We start from the raw sequence: 19815 nt of genomic DNA, 5'->3' as shown, positions 1-19815 counted from the left end.
ATGTAAACAATTAAGATTTGAGGGCAAAGTTACATGGAACCATTTCTAAGTGGCAATTTTATAAGGAATCAGAATTTAATTTTAAGTTCTCTTGTGCCAGTGCTTATGCCAGATGTACTCACATGTTTTTCCAATCAAAGAAAAGAAATAATAAGACAACTTTGCTGGCTGGTGCGATTAATGCAGCTCAAATTCCTACTAAGCATGATTCTTAACATTTGGACAGAAGCATATTCACTGGAGGAGCTCAAATGAGGCATAAGTTACTGGGAACCAGAGTCTGCTGCCACAGTTTATAAACAGAAGCTAAACAGAAGCAAATATTTCACACAAACTCTTTTAACTCTCTCACAATCCAGGCTCAAGACCTCCCATTTGTACATATATCCTCTGGCTCCCACATACACACACCCATAAGAGAAAGACTGAAGTACAGCATGACCAAGGAATGATCCTTACTAGGATCAATACAGTAAATACCAAAGGTAGTGTCTGCATAGCGGTATCTGCTCCTAATGTGTCATGTGCAATCACTGGCTGTGATGTAAAAACAGAAGGCAAGAGTTTATCAGGTTTCAGATTCAGCTGAATCACCCAGCCCACCCCTATGCAAAGGCCAATGTGCCTGGAAGTAAACACAGTTCAAGTGCTCTCTGTGTTCTCCAAGGTGTTGAGTTTCTGTTTTGTCGTAAGTATGATCTATTACAATATTCTCCAACATTCTACTGTCAGTGTTTCAACATTTTCAGGTGCATTTCTCATTTCTTGTTTTCCTCTATATATTGCTGAAGGAAAAACTTCCTGGCTCTGCATGATACCTTTTGTATATTAAATAATTTTATTGTGTATATTAAATAATTTTATAACAAACTTAAAAAAGGACGCTTGACAGTTACGATATAATTCAGTGGTTTCTTCTCAGCCCGTAGGAAGGAAAATTCATGGCATGGTACAATGCAGTGCTTGACAACTATGTCATCTTCTTTTCCTTTGTTTCCCTGGAAAACTGATAGCTACCTGTTATCAACAAGAAAAATAATTTATAGGCAGAATCAGCACAAAGGCATAATAAAGGCTTACTTTTAAAATCAAATATTTTTTCCATTGTTGAATTCATGCTTGAAAAGCATATTTACCTATGGCTTTAACTATATTTGCATACAAAGAGGTGATTATGTATATGCTACACAAATACATATGCATGATAACATTATATGCATTTTATGCTAGATTTATATAGCTGCAAACTTGCCAAGACAGTAATAGTAAGACAGTATTTTGACACATATGCATATGTCCCTGTGCTGCTGGTGACTAACACACTCCAGAAGGCAATGCTTGGGCAGGACACTCAGTAGGTAAGGTCTGTAGTGAACAAATACTGTCCACAGGGTAAATGTCCACAGCAGATGGATGAGAACCCTAGGCAGCTTCACTCTTCCACCTCTCTGTAAAATGGGTATAGAAAATGTCTCCCATTGCAACCCTGATGGTTTGCTGTGTAAGTGCTTTGAGACCTGGTGCTGCAAACTCAACCCTTGCTTGTGCATGGCCTGTGAGGGAGGAGAACATACTGATGAAACTGAAACCAGCACGGTCCCAGCAGCAGGTTCTGCCTAGAGGCAGAGGCACACCACGTGCTGCCATGCAAACTGATAAGAGGAGCAGCCAGTAGTTTCAATTTTACAAGTACATCTACCAAGCCCCAAATAGTGAACCGCAATCACAATCAGACGAGTTTGTGCCACATGATCAGTAATGGGAAGGCACATGCTGGGCAGTAGTTTGGTGGTTTCTCTTTTTATCCCAAAAGGAGATGGGGATCTCCAATGAGATTTAGGAGGGGAACTGAGGCAGAGAAAGGATGCAAAGGGTTTGGGGGTGCAAAGGTGCAAATGGTGGGGCTATTCAGATCCATCCACCTACACATTTCAGAAATGCTGTTGCAGCTGCCCAGAACTCACCAGTGGCTCTCTGAGAGCCACCTCCTTTCACTCTTTGCTCCCATTGTGGCTATGAACTTTGCTGGCTGATGAAGCATCTTGCAACAAAAAAACCCATCCAAAACCTCAAAAGGAAAAAAAAGACACAAGCAAACAAAAACTGAATCCAAGGCAGAAACTGGACTCTCTGGTATGCCTTTGCTGGGGTGGCGATCTGTTCATTAGGAACTCACAGGAGATACTCTGTCCTCCCCAATGGGTGCCAGAGCCAGTGGAGAATGGGAAATACAATGAAGGGAAAGAGTGAGAACAGAGGAAAAAAAGGGAAGAAGGATGGGGGGGAGATAAGGAAGCCACAAAAATAAGTCAGAATGAGAGAAAAACCATCAAGAAAGAAAAGGGAAAAAACATAGAAAGGAAGAAAATGAGCATGGAAAAAGGAGAGAAATGTTCATTGTATGAAGAAAGAGGATGTGTATCAGAGCAACAAAAACTGAAACTTTTGCAAAACAAAGGATTCACAAAAGTACTTAAAAGACACTGAAGGTATATCATTCCAGAGCTGTGCCTCCAAGGGACAATAGGCAACCTCCCCAGATGTCCAGGGCAGGTCTGCATGGGTGTTCCCCAGAGGGCTCACCAAGCTCCATTCACATCCCCACCACAGTGTGCACTGTGATTTAGTGAGTGAATGGATCCAGAGCTTCTCCCTTTGCCGCAGTCAGAAGTAATTTTGCTTTTCTGAAGTCTACTCTGCAGTGAAGTTCACATGGTTGAGGGTGTGCTGGGAAGCTGGTCCTGCTTCACTTTCTGCCATGCATGAGCCAGTCAGCATTTGCTTTCCCTTTAATCCTGGGGCATAGCTGATGTTGCCCTGCAGCACTCACAAGTCTGGAGTAAGCACCCCCGGGCTATGACTCCCTGTGGTGTTCCAGCAGTCAGGCAGTGCTGCAAAAAGATGCAGGATCTGGAGTTGCCAAAGGAGTCCTTGGCCAGCAATGCTCCATCCTGGGCACAGGGCACAGCACATCGACTGGGGGGCTCAGGGACTAACAGCTCCTGATGAAGTGTTGCATCAGGCAGCTAGTTGCTCTCGCCTTGACCCACCTGAATAAATGACAAGGCAGCCTCAACAATTCTTGCAAGCCATCTACCCAGGAGGACCCAGCAGTGATGGCCCCTGAATGTGGATACACACTTGAAGAAGAACTCAAGAGTCAAAATAAAATATGCAAGGGATGACACTGAATCTTAAAGAATTCCTTAACATGCATGAGTTTGATAAAAAATGAGCCTTTCATAGCTCTGTTGTACAACTGCATTTCTACGTTACAGGTAATTGAGTTCAGAAAAACAGGACTCTTTTTTAATTCACAGACCTGAGAGATTTGTTTTCCTTTCAGTTGATATCTTCCTATAACTTTTTTTTTTTGTGAAATATCTTCTCTTTTTTTTACATGCACACCTGATCTTCCTGATCTTACTCTCTGTAAAATGTCTATAGAGCAGTCACTTGGCAAACAAGCAAGAAGCATGCTTTTCTCACAAGCCTCAAAAAGCATTACCCTCTCTACACACCAAACTTCCTGTAAAATAGGACTTCTGTAATGGAAAACAAGAAATTCAATTCTAGGTGCTGTAAGTGTTTAGGCTTTAATAGAGTCAGGCAGAGCTGCCCTCTCCGTTGTTCCTGAGCAAGCCTTTCCAGCCACTCGTGATGTCAGGAGGCGCCATTCAGACAAATAACTGCAACCCACATCACTGTGGACTTTCCACAGCTTCCATAAATAGACACTTTCTTTGCTGCTCCATCATGTGAATCTAATGAGTGGGGTTTTTTTTGACATTGGAACTAAATCAAGAGTACAAATACAGGCACCAGTCAGACCCTGTCTAGACCCTTCCTCCCCAAGCCCCAGTGAAGGGTGTTGAAGCAGATGTCCAGCCTCCTCCAGAGAAACACCCAAAATCCTGCCCAGCAGTGTGTAGCCCATTCAAAGTCCATTCCCCAAACCAGTAAGACTCCAAGCCTCAGCCTGCTGAAAAGCACAGAGGAGAGGAAAGGACTTACCCTCTCCAGAGCCCCAAAGCTGTGGAGAAGGAAGCTGCAGAGGCAGAAGCCCAAGGATGGGAGATTACTTGGATTGTCACTAACAGTCTCCAGGTTTTTCACCCCAGAGACTGACCAATGGACAATAACTGCGTTTTACACCTCTTCTCTTATGGTACATCATCCAGACCCCTCCAGGGCGCCAACTTCAAGCAATGATGAACTTCTGGCAGCTTGAAGAGCTGGAGAAAGAGTGAAGAAGGTGGTTTTCAGTCATCTTGTAGAGGTCTCTGTGAAGGGTGGCAAGGACAAGAAAGAGAGAGGACAATGGCAAAGAAGCCCAAACAATGTTATCATCTTCCAAAAAAGCTATCAAAATCTGGTAGCTGAGCAGGGAGATTGTAAAATTCACCGCTGAGTACACTGAATTTCTCTGCAACTGACTGGTTATCAAGGGTCATAGTTTGAAGACAGTGATGACTAAGTATTTCTGACTCAACAGAACAGCTTTTGGTTTTATTTGCTTTTCTGATAAGTTTTCAGGAAAGTGCCTTTGTCCTCCTGCAGTTTTGTAGCATTACAGATTTGCATCATAACTTTTCACTTCAATTCTTGTTTCTCCAGGGACAAGACAGTATTCTGGGGCCCAACATAGCCCAGAAGAAAGCCTTTGAAGAAGCAATCAACCAGATCATTTTCATCCCTTCTTTGTCTTCAGCTTGACCCAGCTGCAGGTGAGAAAGGAGACTCAGTGTTGGCTGGTGCTGTGAAGTCAGCAGCCAGAGTAGCTCAGCGCCCAGATGAGTGGTTTGCAAAATATCAGCTGGGGATCACCAGCACATTGGTTACACAACTCCTCATCCCACACACCCCTGTTACACCATGGGTAGTACTCCTCCTCCATGACCAAGATTTTCTTACAGTGGTCACAAAAACCCATCTATTTGAGCAACATCTGTGAAATCATACAAACGGGTCTACAAAAACACCTACACCACTAGATCCTTTCTTTGATATTTTAATCAAATTCATGTGCCAATGTCAGATGAAATCAGCACATCTCTTCCCCAGCGGGGTTACAGCCTTGCTGGCAGATTGCTGCGTGTGCAGCAAGGTCTGCACCAGCCAACGAGATCTGCAGCCGAGTGAGGAAGTGGGTAAGTGCCATGGAGGTAAACACAAGGTCAAGAAAATGGCTAGAGACAGAGTGCAAAGTGCTAAGCAGAGCAGTGACAGGCATCCAGAAGGGATTTTTCACAAGCATGCTGGCACGCTGTGCTGCACAGCTTGCTCTGCTCCGTAGGTTTCAAGCAAAAGCAGACTGTGACAAATATTTTGAGAGTGCTTCGCGGGAATCGAAGCTGCGAGATGTTGAATCTGCACTGGCAGAGCCAAGCAAAAAGTGGCGAGTGAACTTTTTCCTACACAGATTGTACCACAGAATAAGTTCCCTGATTTACAGAGACTTTTTACACTTCTTGTCATAGGCAGCCCTGCTGTGAGAAAGTTTCTGGAAACCTTTTCTGCAAAACCATGGTGGCATATCTTGTTTGAATAAACTGGGGTGCAAAATAGGTCAAAAATTTTGAAAGTCATATTATTGACCCACAAAAGCTGCCGAATGCTCACGTTGGGCATCATCTTGCAGCAGATGAGGAGAGCAGCCTGGCAGCTGCTATGCTCAGCACGGTAGCAGCGCCGTGTTGTTCCCTTGTGGATGATTCACAAGGGCTTGGTGGGGGAAGCAGGCAATTCGTGACGGGGATTTCTTCTAATGCAGTGAGTTTAGCTAGAAACCAAAAGAGCAACCCAGGCCATTGGAAACAATTCAGAATGATTTTCCTCTTCAGAAGACAACAGCTTCTGTTAGCCGTATCACTGCGGGTACAGCAAAAACGTGGGAGAAAAGCCCTGTTCCTCAGTATAGTGCATGTGGCTTACACAAAACCTTTGCTCAGCTAAGCTGGGGGAAAATTGAGTTAATTAACTTGTTACGGCAGTAAAATGGGCTTTTGCTGCCTTCTAACAATATCTCCAGGCAAAGGGGAAAGTACCTGCAATCTTCCCAGTCATAAGGCGGACAAGCAGCTTTCAAGTTCTTTTTCTACTGTCCAAGGCTTCTGGGGAGATGGATGTTTAGGAACCCATGTGTGGCTTTATTTAGCAGTGGGTAAGATTCACCTGCCATGACTCAAGCATCTAAAATTTACAGTTTTGGTCCTTGCTAATCACCTTTACCTCCACTTGTACTTGAAGAAGAAAAACAGACAGAGTGAATTCACTTATCCAAAGCCTGGCTTGAGAGACATGAGAGCTGAATGGTCCTCTGCTTTGACTTCAGAAAATTATGGAATTGTCTGGGTTGGAAGGGAAATTAGAGGTCACCTAGTTCCAGCCCCCCTGTTGTGGGCAGGGACACCTTCCACTGGGCCAGGTTGCTCTAAACCACATCTAACCCCGACTTGAACACTTCCAGGGATGAGGCATCCACAGCTTCTCTGGACAAACTCTGCCAGTGGCTCACCACCCTCACAATAATGAATTTCTTCCTAACAACTAATGCAAATCTACCCTCCCTTCTTACAATTTAAAGCCTTCTCCTGCCACTACATGTGGTACATTCTCTCAGCATGTCTTCTTAGTAGAGGTACACCTGCTCTGATCACCTTCATGGCCCTCCTCTGGACTCACTCCAACAGATCCACATCCTACTTGTGCAGAGGACCCCAGAGCTGGGTGCTCACACCAGGTAGGGTCTCATGATAGTGAAGTAGAGGGGCAGAACCACCTCCCTTGACCTACAATGAAAAACTAATAAGAGTATGCTATCATTACCATTATTACACAGTAGAGTCAAACACACAAATTTATATTTAGCTGTGAGTTTACAAGATTTTTAAGGTCCCTTCCAACCCAAACCATTCTATGATTCTATTATTTAAAACCATCTTTGTCCTTCACCTTGATAAAAGCTACATAAATTTAATCTGTTAGTGTTGTTCAACCTCTGCTACTGAATTTACTTTCAAATGCCAAGCCAGTGTTGTAGTCCTAATAGCAACTTAAAAATTACTGTGTTGACCTGAAAATGGGCTGGGAAAGGAAGAAAAGATTGACAACAACTTTAAAGTCTGCATAGATAATAGTCAGAATTACCAGTGGCCTTTAGAACACCAAAACATTCCTGTTTGGGAGAGCTGCAGAGGGAGTCAGCTGGTACTGGCACTACAAGGGGTAGGTTTCCCCCCTCTCAGAGTGCTCCCTTCACCTGCTAACCTGTTATTTTAACAAAGACTTGTTTTCATCAGACACTCTTCTACAGGGCTTACCTTACCTGCTAGCAGAGAATGCTGATTTTATATCAAAAGTGGAGGTAAGGCTAAGAGCAATGGTGAGGCAGGGCAACGAATGGAGAGGGAACCTTGTGGCAGCAGCCAGAGATTCCAGGATGTTGAAGCACCTTGGGAATGAGAGAGGAATGGTTTTTGTCTTTTTGTGAAGGTTGGAAGAACTACTTTAAGGCAATGTGTGCAGAAAGGGGATACAAACTGAGAGCCCAGGGAGACACCAGCAAGAAGCACTAAGGATGAACTTATAGAAAACATCATGGAAGGCTGTCAAAGGCATGGAAAGAAGCACACACTATCAGTGTCTGGCTCTTCAAAGATCTGATTCACTTGAAAGAAGCAAACCCTTTTCACAAGAGTCTTCAGACCAGAGCTTCTAGTACTTACTGAGAAGCGGAGCATGTACAACCTGCACAATAAAAAAGAGCAATGTCACACAGGAGAAGGAAAGACTTTTCAGGAGATGCTTCTGTCCAGTGCCAGAAACATCACCTTGACTAGGAATAGGACCCTTCACCATTAGAAGTGAGACACTGATTCACAAAGCAGTGCTGCACCAAGAGGCAGCATGAAAGGTCTGGAAGAGCAGATCTGTGTTTGCTGCACACAGCATCTCGTGATCAACTGAGAGTTAGAGGACCATTCCAGCAGTGAGTTATTTGATAGAAAAGCAGAACACAGCCTGGATCATGCAAACCACTGAAGTGTTCACAGGAACGGATGAGCAGGGCTAGTAGCAGATGTCAGGTTTCTCCTAGAGAAGCTATATGATGGGGCAAGGGCTCATGAAAATAAGAACAAAACTGAAGGCTCTCAGGTAGCCATCCAGGTAACCTGGGATGAAAGCTAGGGATGAGTTTTCTCTACAACTTAATAAGTGCCAGCTGAGGGTAAAAATGGGGAATTCTTGCAAAAACTATTAAGAGAAAATGAAGCAGAAAACACTGTGATACTCCATCAGCTGTATCTCTGGCACATGCAGAACCTCCTGCACATTTGTAGGGATGAACCATAAGCTCACAGAAATATTAGGCACATTAAGTGCTTGTGGAGGCACCCGTGAGTCCCTTCAGGGAGTATTAAATCAAAGCAGACCTACTAGGGAGACATTCCAAGGACTTTTACAGTTGGAGGAAGATGACCAGCCTCCATGATCAGCTGACCCTTTTGCCCTGTAAAATTATTCTGGCTTTAATCACCTACAGCTCGTATTGGCCTCTCAGCCAAGCACAAGTATCCTGATACCATGAGAAATCACCAGCCAAAACTAGGACAGAAATAAAAGTTCTTTTTCTTCCCTCATTAGTTTCTTCCTTCTGAAATGTTTGCTTAGCTATTGTTCTACAGAAGGCACAGCGATCAGTCCAGCTCATTATTGCCTCTTTCACCAGCACCTCCAGCCAGGAGAGATCTCAGGTGAATTTTGGGCAGAGCCAGAGGGGTGTATTGTGGTGCCTGGGGTCGCTGGCTGTGTGGAGGAGCAGGGTGAACCCACCCAGAGCACTGACCCACAGCAGAGCAATCCTCCCACACAGGGACTTGTGATGAAGGTAAAGCTGCTCTTCATTAAAACACACCTCCCTCATTCCTGTCATGGAGCAGCAGTTGCATCAAGAAGTGCCGCTTTGCTTTGCAGCAACACCCTTTGGGGAGATATGGTGTGCTGGATCTGGGTCACCTCCCTGAGCCTTTGAGGTACATCCCTGCTGTCCTGGGATATGGGAACATCCTAAAGCAACTGCTGGCATGTCTTCAGGGCCTCTTTCAGCTGCTGCAAACCCCACCCGAGCTGATGGTTCTCTCAGTGCTGCAGGCACAGCGTGGATGCCTTGTACTTCAGCACAGGAGCTGGAGGGGATGCATTCAAAAGGGCATTTACCAGCAGAGCAGCCCAGGGGGCAGCTCCTGTGGGGCACAGCTTTCCTTACAATGGGCATCACCATCACCACCACCTCTGCCACACGGGGAGAACCACATAAAGCTGGGCCGAGATAACCTCCCCTCTAAACAGGAAAGAGGCACATAAAGTGGGTGTAGGAGGGGGAGGATTCCAGAACACGACAAACAGGTATTTGCCACTTAGCAATTACACTGCTGCTCTCCCAGGTGCCCACACCAATGTCTGTGGGCACATCTTCTGCCTCCCACCCAGAGCCAGTGGGAGACCTTCACATCTGTCTCCCAGGGGGCATGGACAGGTGGGTGATGGGTCATCTGGGACTTCATTTTTTCTGTTTTGGTGGGTTGGGATGAGGATAAAACATAGGGACATTATAAAAGGCTTCTATTGTGCACACCAGCACAGTGGGCATGGAAAATGTCCTGTTCTTTCTTTGAAGGACTCAGTTTCTCTTATATCCCACCAGCTACACAAGCCTGTTGGGCTACTGAGGAGGTGGGTTAAGGATTACATTTTAGGGGCCTTCCTCTGATGCTGTCAGCATCATTTTTCAGCAACATGTTTGGTGACATTCATCACCCCCTGCTCCCAGACAGTGCTGGTGACAGGGGGTTTCTGGCATAGCCATATTTTGTCCAATCTGCAGTCCCAGGAAAGCAGTCTCAACTCTCTAGCCAGGAAACAACCTCTGGGGTGTAATTCCTTGTTTTCTCACAATGAAGAGAGTGAATGACCTCTGGAAAGGATGCATTTCAGTGCCACGGAGTTATGGCACTTATAATCAGCATGAAGAAAACATTGAGTTGAGGAATAAATAAAATATTGTGGACCAGAATGAAGAATTATCCTCTGTGAGCATTTTCAGAGGAGGTTATTGAAACACTGAACAAACATAGCCCAGAAGATTTCTTAAGCTTTAAAATATTTCTGTAATATATGTAAAAATCCATAAATATATGCTGGCTCTCCCTGTTCACATTTGGGTTGGGAAAGTGTAGCTTCTTAACATGTGTAGCAACCATAGCCCCAGCAGTTAAGCACAGGAAGCGAAGAAGAATACCACAGACATTTTTCATGTGAAAAATCAGCTAGTCTGACAATATTTTACCTGAGTAAGGGTGTGACTAATCCGTAGGGGTTAAACTCTTTTTAGGGGGTGTAACAAATTACAGTGTTCCTTCTTTCTCTGGGATAAAGGTCTTCAGTCCTCCCATGAAAATCTCACCCAGGATGGAAAAGGCATTTATCAGGACATTGGTTCGAGGGAAAACCTTCCACCACACTGGGTGAGAGGGGGCATGAGAGGCAGTGTTGGGCTGGTGCTGGGAACTGCAGTGCCATTTGCATACAATTTCACATCCATTAACGCAACTTCGGGAGAGATTCCAGAGCTTTAATCACTCCAATTGATTGTGATTAGTAATGATTTGTTGCGGTGATTTGCAGTGTATTTCCTTATAATCCAGTTTAAGTATAAATCTGCCTTGGCACATTCTGGATAATTCAGATAGCCTGTAAGAATTGTTCCTGTGGGAGTAAAAGCCTGGATATTGTAACACCAATTTCCACCATAAGATGCTTTTTAAATAAATCAAAACAATTGTTTTCACTCAGGTTTTTGCAGTGAACTAGCAAATACGTCTGGCCCAGCTGCTGCAAACCCTGAACCTATTCTTCTGAAAGCCTACTGTGACAATAAAATTGATACATCAACTTTAAAGGAATGAGCGTCGACCAGCTTGTCGTACCACAACATTCATAACACCTTCGGGGAGCAGAAGAAACAGTTAAAAGGAAAGTTAGCTGACTCATTTCATGAGTAGCTGGTGTTACTCGTAGCAGCTTGGAAGTTAACAGATAAAAATGTTATCACAGCCAGCAGCAATATAGCCCTAACGACAACAGACAGACTGATGTATGAAATAAGTCCAATTAACTGTCTTAAGAATGGGTGCAACTTGGATTTGGCATTAATATTCCAGTAGTATGCTGGAGATCGATTGACTGCTGTAATGTGCTTTAGAAGAAAAGTCTTGCATTTCTGCCTCTTCTGCTGGAAAATAATTTTATTTAAAGACACACAGAGGCTCTAAAGTGCTGCTTCTTTCAGGTAACTAGGCCAAATTTTTTATTCAGTCACACCTGTATAACTTCAGTTTACAGTAACTCCATTGACTTCATCAGCATAATTAAGCACTGCAACAATTTAGTCAGTCATGCTGGGTACTCTCCATCACTGGAAACCATTAAGTCACAAATTTTTGTCTGGTTTACTCATTTTCTTCTGAAAGAAGGAAAAAGGACAAAAGAAATGCTCCAGTTGAAATTAATTAGCCACCCAGCTTGCTCTGCACATGATACCAGATTAAAGGGTTATGTTGCCTCCCTCTGACTTCATGATGCATGAATCATGGGTCTTGTTCACCTGGGAGATTCAGGAGCTGTAGGGTGGCATGGGATGGCACAGATAGCCTCACTCCCCAGCAAGTCTTGGTGCAACACAGCTATCTCTGTGTAGGACCATTTTGATAGGGAGTGACACACGTTCATCACAAAGACATCCCCTCATCAGGGACCTTTGAACTGACCTAGCTCTGGGTGTCCTGGATTCAAATCTTTATCTCCATTCCTGCAAAAAGCCAGAGCATGCACCTTGATAGACACAGCTCATTTGTCACTACCAAAAACCCAGCATGCAAGTATCTTCCTGTAAGTGCCTAGGCAATTAATCACCTACGTCACCTGGATTATCAGAGACCACGAGTTATTTGTTGATTTGTTATGTTTGGCTTCTGTGCAGTAAAATCATGTGTCACTGTCTGTGGAGGTGAGCAGGTCTAGCATATGGTTCAGAAAAGGGTAATGTCTTTCCATAACCCAATTAAAATCAGGGACTGCTGCTAAAAAGGCTGTCTGAGGGGAGCCACAGAAACTACTCAAATTAGTAGCTGCTCTATCTGACCTAATTATAAGAATCAAAGTGAGGAGAGGTGTGTTAACAGCTACATTTAATTTTTTTATTGCATTTACTTGACAGCCACCACAGTCATTTATTCCTGGGCAGGGTCACACTGCCAGGGCAGAGGAGTGTGCTCCTCCCACACCAGTTATAACAGACCACACCAAAGAAAGGAGATTATGCTCTAGATAGGGTAGGTTTTGAGCCCACAGCCCAAGGCGAACACTTGTGGAAGGCCCCAGGCCCCTCAACTTCTTCTTTTTAACTACAGAGAGAGCAAAAATGTAGGAGAAACTTGCCACAAGATTTTAATTTCTTCCCATTTTATGCCTGATTCTGTATCCTTTCACGGCAGTAACAGCTCCTTCCCGCTTGGGTACACGATGGTGACAACCTCAGGCCACAGACAGGACGTAGGTGTGGTGCTCTCCTAGTGCCCCTGACCATTCCCATGGTCAGGGGCACTGCAGAGACAAGCCATGGCCATAACTCTGGAGCTGCTTCCCGACCTGCTGCCACAAGTGACCCTCTCCAAGACCAGCACGTCCTTTGGTGCCCAGACCCATCCTGTCTGGAAGGAGGGCTGATTTTCCTTCTCCAAAAGGCTCTCACCCCACAGCAGGCATCACACAGAAACAGTCAGGGGCTGCATTCCCTCTGCCAGGTTCTCCCTTGCCTGGCTGCTTGCCTCCCATGCCCACCATCCTGGCACATGCCCCCGGGGGTTGTTTTAATGTTTGGGGTTTTATTTGCCAAGCATTTACACAGACTCACCTCCATACTTCTGTGCTGCTCCACCCTTTCATGTATTTTTAAATGCCATGCTCAAGTCTCACTTGTGTGAGGTGTGTAGGAGTGCTCACCAAAGTGAGAATGGCAAAACCTTGAAAAAATTAAAACAAACAAACAAAAAATAAACCCACAAGAATTTAACTCCTTTTTACCAGTTTAACACCATTTTCTTTCCAGAGAAACAGCTGGAGTGACCTTCTCTGTCTGGGAAGAACTGGGACAAGTAAAAATAATAATAATTAAATGTTATAAATAACATCCAGCAACACCCCTGACACAACCACAGGTGGGACAGATTTTTCTCTGGGTCGCCTTCCCAGTTTGCCCTGTACTGTTACTGTATGACTCAGGAAAAGCTTTCTCTACAAGCGGGGGTGCCACACTGCAGACTGCCCAGCTGCAGACTGCCCATTTCAGGATTCAGCAGACTCCAGTGTGGTCACTGAGGGGCATCTCCATGCCCCAACCTTCTCCTCTCTCCCTTTCCACATTCTCTTTTCTCTTCCTCCTTTCAGCTACAAGGCGGCAGAAAGTAAATACAGCTTATCTTTCCCATTGTGGGCAGGAGAGGAGGGATTAAGGTTTTTCCTTCCCCATTTCCACCTGGTGAGAGGAGGGAGAAGATCTGATTTACAGGTCTCAGTGCTTTTCCCAGGGCTGGGTGAGAGGAAAAACTGCAGCAGTTACTCCTCAGATCTGGATGATGGCCAGAGATGATGCTGCAGGGTCTCAAGGGGCTGGGTATCCTGAAAAAGAGCAGGGATGTGCCCCTTAGCCTCCTGACCGGGTAATAACTCCATCTTTGGCCTCCTTGGCCATGCCCAAGCCTGCTCCTGCTACCAACACAGTGCTTTGGCAACTGAAGGAGATGTGGAGATGGCTCCAGGAGGGATAAAGAATTTTCCTCTGCACTTCAGTATGGTGGAAATAGTTCAGTGGTGGTGATAAAACAGGGAAACCCTGTCTGCTTCCTACCTTGGATTCTGATTAATCACCCATTTGGAGGATGTGCTGCAAAAGAAGGGACAAAGAACAAGTTACTGCCAATGTCCATGGAGAGCTGGGAATGAGCCTTGCAGGGCTTCATTCAAACTCCAAATAATACTACTGCCAAGACAGAAACACAAGTTTCTTCTAAAATTTTGGGAAATTTGAGGCTTAAGGAGCTGCAGGAGCTTCAGCCCTGAGCCTGTGGGAGTGCAGCTGGGCATGCCATGGCTCAGGGACGAGAGGGCTGTGGGCCAAATATCAGCCAAGCCAAGCCCACCTCCCTTGCTGTCTGATGCCAAACTGAAACGACCCTCCTCAAAAGTGCAGGGCTTGCTCCTCTCAGCTCTTATCCATTCCTTTTCCATGACAAAAATGAGCCACCATGCAACACAGCACAGGGCAGTCTTTGGAAAGCCAGCCATTCCCAGCCCCTTGGTTCACAGAGGCAAAACATCAGAGTTGGGTGCTTGAGCTACAGTTTTGTTCAGTCCTATTATCATCACATTGCAGAAAAACTGCCTGGGGTGTCAGTTAGGTTCACACCAAACCCACACATTTCACGGTACACACGTAGCAGGGGAGTCAGTGCAGCCTGGCAGAAGGCTCATCGCCTCCAAAATCTCTCCTTATCAGATGCCTGGCCACAGTGTCTCCAGCAGGGACCTGACTGCAGGGGGGCCCCAGCCTGGCTTTCCAAACAAGGGTACTGGTGTTTCCTTGCATGGGAATTGGTGCTGGAATCAGTAACAGCAAAGCTCCTGTGGCAGCCAGCACACCGGGTGAGGCTTCTGTGGCTTCTGTGAGGGAGGGATAACCAGCAGCACTGTGCTCTGGGCAAGCAGAGGAGGCACAGCAGGAACCTAGAGGAACAGCCAAGCTTGTTTCAGCAAATTTTAAAAATTATTAGGTAGGGAAAGGAGCCTTAGCTTCTTTTTTCACATTTGCAAACACCCATCAGATTTGGCTTCTTTCTCCATGGAGGGGGAGAATAGAAGCTGGGAAACTTAACAGTGGCTTTTAAAGCACCTGCAGAAGGCACTTACCAAGGAGCAGGAGATGTTTCAGGTCTGGAAGAGAGGGAAGAAGCCAGCTGGCCTCTGCAGAGCACTGGGAAGTCCCTCTTCTCCCCTCTGGATCCTGGCAGGAACCAAGGCTGCTCCACCAGCCATGGGGTGCCTTGAGTGGGTTTAGGCAGCCTTCATGCCTCTCTGCCACTCTGATGAGTAAGTCCCACGGCTTGCAGTGACAGAGGAACCAGTCTGACCACAGCCCTGGATTCAGGCAGGCAACCTTTCACGTGCCTGGCAGCTGCTCCTGATTTTGAAGCAATCGGAAACTCGGATTTACACCCTCATGACACCAGCACAATCCGTGTCTGGATATTGCTGCTCAGCGTCGCTGCCAATCTGTTATAGCACTGCCACGCTGAGGCCTAGATATCTTGTGACTGTCCTAAAACAACCTTTCTCAAAAAATAGCAATATTAAGTTGCTTTCAGGAGAGAGAGGGGAAAAAACTAATTTCTAATAATTTCATTAGAACAGTGTTTCCCAGGGTATTAAGCTTTATGATAACAGGGCATTTTGAGTTGATCACACTGAGAGCAACACTGCTGAAATATATATACATACATACATATATAAATTTATATATATATATAAAATGGAATAAGCCCTGTTCTAAGAGACTGGGAGGCTTTTAGGAGCAGCTGTTCGTATGTGCCTCCAGTTCCATTCTTCCCACTGGAAAGCACTAAACAAATATCTCCTCACCGGATAGACTCAGGGTGAGCTCAGAGTAAAGCCTTGTCAGGTTTAAAATGGCAACTTGCTTGAGCAATCCCATTGATTTCAGGGAGAAATCACCAACCTGAGGAACAAGAGCACAGCTTTGCCCTAAAATCTCAGTGGCTGTTTTGTTCACACATTTTCCCTTATCCAATGTGGCTGCTGCGGTGCTGAGCAACAGGATCTATTCTATTTTAAAATGATGTCTATGAATAAGATTATCCCATCTTTGAAAACTGCCCAGCTTTGCAGAGCATCCTGGGCAGCCCAGGAGCCCATCCTGGGCAGGGGCAAGCAGCGGGCAGAGTTCAGCCCTTGAACAGGCTCGAAAATCCCTTAGCCAGCAAGAAAATAAGAATAATTCTCTACTGGGGTCAATTGGAGTCCAGCACGTGCTGTGGCATAGCGGGCAGGAAATCACAAGTGCCTCCTCGGGAATCCCTTGACACCCAAAAGTCATCTCAGGTGGCCCCAGGATGAGCTGAGAGGACAGAGCAAGGGGAGAGGGAGCTTGCATCCCCATCTCCACCGGATCTGCACAAGGCAAAGGCTAGGAGTGCCTGGGATCCCCCAAATTTAGGTGGGCAAGGCACTGCTTTCCCCACCACCTGGCTACGAGGCAGCCTGCGAGGGGCCGAGAGCCGCACCGGCCCTGATCTCCTCGCTGCCTCCCCACTTCCCCAGTGAAATCTGAAACGGGGCTATTTCTGCCACCGCTGACAAACACCGTCCCCTTTCGCTGCCTCCCTCGCGGGTGACAGGGTGCAGCTCCAGGGACCGCAATGAATCATCGCCCGGCGGCTCCCGAGGGCCACCCACGCCAGCCCGGCGCTCTGGGGCTCTGGGGACAGCAGCCCCAGCTGCAAGGAGAGCGGCGGGGCTGCACTGCATTTGGCTCTTACTGGGAAAAGGGAATAAATGCCAGGGACTGCAAGGGAGAAGGGAGGAAAGATGGCTCTCAAACATCCCTACGGCTGCTGGCCGCGCTGCCTCCTTTCCTTGCCGTGGCTGCAGCAGCTGGGAGCTGACATTGCAGGTGGCCCAGCAGTGCCCAGGGCAGGGGAGTCCTCGGAAAGACCTGCAGTGCAGGAGCAAGGAGGAGCCCAGCCTGGCTGGAGAAGCTCCCTCCCACATGTGGCCATAGCCGGGCTTCAGACAGCATCTCCACCCAAAACTGCCCACTGACAGCACTTCAGAGAATCTTCTTGCATGGAAAAACTATTTTGTTGTTGACATCCATCTGAATTCTCCTCGATGGGCATTACAAAGTTTCTCTGACAGGCAGGGACTGCTATGCAAAAGAGTTAAAAGGTCAAGGGGAACTCCCTTCGGCTGGATGCTGTATGCCAGTTTCTTTGAAGGATCACATCTCATTGGACATTGCAAGTCCACTTGTAGGTAAAGAAGCCAAGCAAGCTTTGGATACCACACAGCCAGCAGTTACACTTCTCCAGTACATTACTTGATCCAGCCATCCTCACATCCTTCCTGCCACCCAGGATGGTCCTTCTAGCTTTTCTTCAGGCTTCCAGCTCTTCTTTGACTAAAATATAGAGCAACTTAGTATAGATTAACATAATTTAGTATAGATTGCAATAGTGCATCTGCAGCTTGTCCCCAGGGGAATAAGGACACCCTAATATGAGCAAAGCATTGCCCGTTTCAGCCAGGAGCCCTGCTCCCATTTCAAGGTGTCAGTCACACTCCTCCCTGGATGCCAGCACTCACCACCTCGATCCTCCGCAGGCAACACATTCCAGAGCACAATCAAACCTATTGTGCAGCTCTAAAACAGTTTTTGCTTTAATCTATTGGAGGGAACAGCACAAGGATTTTTATATCTAATCCAATAAATCTACACTGACATCTTGTGGAGATCCTGAGACCAAAATGCCACAGCCACTGGGCAGGGTGGGATTTACACCCTCACCATGTCCTGCTGGACACTACCACAGAGGCAGATGGACTTTCCAAAGCACCTGCAGCTGTGTCTGCAGTGAAAACCAGGCTCTGCAGCCTCAGAAGTCATTGTTCTTGGTCCACTAACATAATTTTGTTAAGTGATCTACACAAGCCCAGCTAAACCAAGGCTATTTACTTTTAAATCCTCACTGAAAGCAATACTGTGGCCACTCTTATGTAACTGCCATAATGCTTCAGGCTTCTCAAAAGGAGCCATTTTCATGCTGAAATTTTATTATCTCTGTATGTACTGAAAGAAAGCTGACCAAGGCCAGACAACTTTCTAGCATGGGTGTCATGGAGGAATGGCATTGGCAGCGCATTACAAGACTTCAGCTTCACGCACAAAGATGGAAATGTAAGAGTGCAGAACGTAACAAATGCTGTTTGACCTGGGACAGATGCTAATGCTGAGCACATTAAGTTACCACGTAGCACCACCTAACCAGTTACAGTAAGGGGGGGAAAACTAACCATCCTAAGAAAAGCCCAAATTGCTCCAAAATGGGAATCATTAGATGTAGCACTAGCTCCACTCTGAACAGCGGACAGCTTTTTTCCTTTGGGCTTCAAAAGAAAAGAGGGGATTTTTTGTGCTTGAAAGTGACTAACATGTAAGCAATGCTTTAAAAGGTAGCAAAGCCTACTTACCCAAAAAAACCCCACACATAACAGTCCTGCCACTTGGGCTCTCCTAATGTGCCTTGAGCTGTCCCAGAAGCATCCACACATGTGTGCAGCTAGGTCTGATTATTCAAATCCTGTTGCCTAGTATTAACTCTCAAATCTATATTTAAGCACCTAAGTAGGAATTACTACAGCTTTCCAAAGATCCTAAGCATCAAGAGCTCTTGTTAAGAGCTTACCCAAGTACTGACCTCCTAATGAATCTGTTTAAACGATAACATTTGCCTCACTCCCAGTGCGGTGAAATTCACTACTTTCATGCACTCCTGAACCTCTTCCAGCAAGAGCCAAGCCTGTGAGCGTCCTGTCTTTCTTATCAAAACACAGACTACAGGCAAATACACAAGAGGAGCTATTTCTAAAATGCCGCACTGACTTCAAAGTCACTATGCCTTTTTTAGAAAAGGCTTGAAAACAGCAGAACACAGGCTGTGCGTTACAGTTTGGTAGAAATTTGGGAAGAATGGTATTTTTTAAGCAAAACATATCTGGGCATCGAACCAAAAATTAAAACTATCATAGTACCAAATGGAGATATTTTGATATAATTCTCTTTCCATTCCAAAGCCAGGAAGCCTTTAAAAATTCTGTAAAACTTGAATCTTGCTGTTCTTAGTCAGAAAGTCAAAAAGTTGCTTTTCCTTTCCACAGCCTGAGTCTTTCCCTTTGCCAGGACAAACTCACATCCTGAAGAGAAGCAGAACACAGCAACAATATTCCAACTCATAGAGAAAGGCCAACTCTTCATTTGTCATTCGCTTTTGTGTCATTCTCATTTTAAAATCAATTTGCATACAAAGCCAGTGTTTTACCTTCATTCTATCATGAATTCTATATTCATCCTATTTCCTGCTTGAGTTACAAGGAAACTTGAGAAACAAACAAGAGTGTGTTTATAGGGTGAATAGTTGCTAACGTGGTTGGAGAACAAGGAAGAACACAATATGCAGGGCTGGAAATGCTCTGTAAATTTCAGCAGCAAGATGGTCATTCAGAATCCTGGGTTACGAGTAGTTAAGGATGAAAATTTAACAAAAGTTAACTGAAGTAAAATACATCACAATAGTTTAATAGATAGGAAGGACCATACACATTTAATTGGAATAAAGGTTTGTCTAGAATATAGGGAGTTGCTGAAGCAGCCTCAGAGGACTAGACCGAAGATAGGAGTGGCATCATGTGATCTGTAGGCAACAACTCTCCTTGCCAGGAACTTAAAGTCCTCTCTCTTGCCCTGCAGATGCAGGAGTTAAGGTCTCAGCTCCAAGCTGAGTCATCATAACACTGTTTGCTCTGGTGAAACAGCACTTCATGGATTACTTGGCATCCAGACCCATTTTTGAACAATGCTGATGGGAAGTTAGTCAAAAGCTTCAGAATGGATGTTTAGATGACAGT

General features: G+C 45.5%; 1 long non-coding RNA gene across 1 annotated transcript; it reads right to left on the bottom strand.

Moving 5' to 3' along the window:
- Positions 1-881: 881 nt before the first annotated feature.
- On the bottom strand, positions 882-15266 carry LOC146444777 (uncharacterized). The gene is made up of 4 exons (XR_014850730.1): positions 15025-15266; positions 13967-14002; positions 12974-13082; positions 882-1017 (listed from the first exon to the last, which is right to left on the bottom strand). It is a non-coding gene; the product is annotated as an uncharacterized LOC146444777 (long non-coding RNA).
- Between the last annotated feature and the right edge of the window lie 4549 nt (positions 15267-19815).

This window comes from Lichenostomus cassidix, chromosome 1 (assembly GCF_008360975.1).
Source record: "Lichenostomus cassidix isolate B80296 chromosome 1, HeHo_3.0, whole genome shotgun sequence".
In the NCBI taxonomy this organism is placed as follows: Eukaryota; Metazoa; Chordata; class Aves; order Passeriformes; family Meliphagidae; genus Lichenostomus; species Lichenostomus cassidix.
The sequence above is the reverse complement of the archived record's forward strand: the minus strand, read 5'-3'. Positions and strand labels throughout refer to the sequence as shown.